Source organism: Gavia stellata, unplaced genomic scaffold (genome assembly GCF_030936135.1).
Source record: "Gavia stellata isolate bGavSte3 unplaced genomic scaffold, bGavSte3.hap2 HAP2_SCAFFOLD_74, whole genome shotgun sequence".
Taxonomy (NCBI): Eukaryota; Metazoa; Chordata; class Aves; order Gaviiformes; family Gaviidae; genus Gavia; species Gavia stellata.
The window spans coordinates 304,710-307,127 of record NW_026776725.1 but is presented as its reverse complement, the minus strand read 5'-3'; positions in this window follow the sequence as shown (position 1 = coordinate 307,127).

Below are 2,418 nucleotides of genomic sequence, written 5' to 3'. Positions count from 1 at the left end.
ATTTTCACAGCTAACCATGCTTCAGTCCGATTCAGTCTCCTGTGCGAGGCAAGGACTTCCACACCTGGCGCCTGCAAAAGGAGGCTGCAGGCAGTCAAGTAGGGCACAAAGGGAAAGAGCCACTCAAAAGGGCGGAAACCGTGCCTGGTCAGAGAGGAGGGTGCTCAGAGCCACCGTGAGATGGAGAAGACTGGCACGCTGAGGCTAGAACGAGGACAGGAAAAAAATGATGGGAGATGCAGATGACTGGGGGTGTGCATTAAGGCACACAAGCTGACGACTAGGGCCTGGCGTAAGCCTTAGCTCACTGAACGGCCTGTGCGAAACTCCTGAGCGTGACAAGAGAAATTGCTGACCGTAGCGAACAGACTGAGCAGCTGACAGCAGTTAGAGTGCCACGAGGAAGAGCCAGATTTCACGGGTAGCTAAGGGGGATTGATGTGAGAGGTGGCCCCACTTCACAGATAATTGAAGGGAGAGTTGGGCTCATTTTGGGGAGAGGAATCTGGCAGGGCCAGCAGTACCCAGGAAACCCCATCCATCAGTAATGCTGTGGAAGTCCGAGGTGACCTAGCTAAGAACACCTGCAACACCAAATCCGTTCACAGATGTAGCAAACCTGGGAGCAAGGGGGGAAAACCAAGTGGGACTAGGTCCCTTGTTTGGGAGGAGGCAAGGGCAGAGAAGGAGGAGTTGAGGAAGATGAGGGGGATGTATAAGCACAGAAAATGGAGAGAAGGGGGTGGGGGAGGGGAACCCAGGAGCTAGTCGCGCTTAAGACAACTTGTTTGCTTCTTTGACTCAGCCCTGCGCCTAATCCCCACAGTCCGTCCTACCTTCTTTCTGAGAGCGCTCCCAAATCCTTTTCTGTGTGGCCTCACTCTGTACCCAGTGTGGGGGTGGGTCCAGGGGCCTGGCTGCTAGCAATGGCAGAAGGGAACTCCGGTCATAGGGAGCCAGCGGTTGGAGACACCGAGTGTCTAGGGCCAGCTGCTGGTGGGAGTGCTGGGTGCGGGTGCAAGTCGCTCTTGAGCTTGAAGCTGGACTAGTTCACGCGCGAGAGGAGATACAGGTCTGGAAAGACCCAAGGTCTGGGCCAATCACTGGGTAAGTAGTTTGACATCCAGCCACAGATTTTAATTGAACTTAGTTCCCTTGCTGGTCTTTAAGGCACCCATGAACATGCTGTGCTTGCAAATCTAGGGAGTGGGGGGTGTGTGTGTGTTTCACTACTGAACATCAGTCCTGATCAGCTGGAGAGGAAGACAAGGACTGGGTTGTGCTTCCTGTGTTAAGCGGGTGCCGGTGAATGTACCGCTCCGTCGACGTTAATCTGGTCTGCCATTCATGCCAGTGACGTATGTGTGCACGGTCTTGCAGGCTAAGCAGCCTGGAGGAGTCTCACGATCACTAGCCCTTGTTCTCGTGGGGGACTTCAACTTGCCAGATGTCTGCTGGAAATACAATGTGGCCGAGAGGAAAGAGCCTAGGAGGTTCCTGGAGCGTGTGGAAGAGAACTTCCTGACACAGCTGGCGAGTGAGCCAACGAGGGAAGGCGCCCCGCTGGACCTGTTCTTTGTGAAACGAGAAGGACTGGTGGGGGATGCGACGGTGGGGGGCCACCTCGGGCATAGCAATGAGGAAATGAGAGAGTTTTCGATTCATGAGCAGAAAGGAGGGGGGTGAGCAGAAGTGCTACCTTGGACTGCCGGCGGGCTGGCTTTGGCCTCTTTAGGAGCCTGGTGGACAGAGCCCCTTGGCAGGCAGTCCTGAAAGGCAAAGGAGTCCAGGAAGGCGGCACACTCTTCAAGAAGGAAGTCTTAAAGGCGCAGGAGCAGGCCGTCCCCATGTGCCGCAATACGAGCTGGCAGGGAAGAAGAGCGGCCTGGTTGAACAGAGAGCTTTGGATGGAACTCAGGAAAAAAGAGAGAGTTTATGACCTTTGAAGAAGGGGCAGGCAACTCAGGAGGACTACAAGGATGTTGTGAGGTTTTGCAGCGAGAAAATCAGAAGGGCCAAAGCCCAACTAGACCTTAACCTGGCGACTGCCATAAAAGACAACCAAAAATGTTTCTCTAAATACATTAGTGACAAAAGGAGGCCTAAGGAGACTCTTCACCCTTTACCGGACGCGGGGGGAAACATAGTGACAAAGGATGACGAAAAGGCTGAGGTACTTCATGCCGCCTTTGCCTCAGTCTTTCAGAGTAAGACCAGTTGTTCTCCAGCTACACAGCCCCCTGAGCTGGAAGATAGGGGCGGGGAGCAGAATGAAGCCCCCACAATCCAAGGAGAAATGGCTAGCGACCTGCTACACCACTCTAGACACCCACAAGTCGATGGGATGGGATGGGATGGGATGGGATCCACCCACGGGCACTGAGGGAGCTGGTGGAAGCGCTCACCAAGCCACTTCCC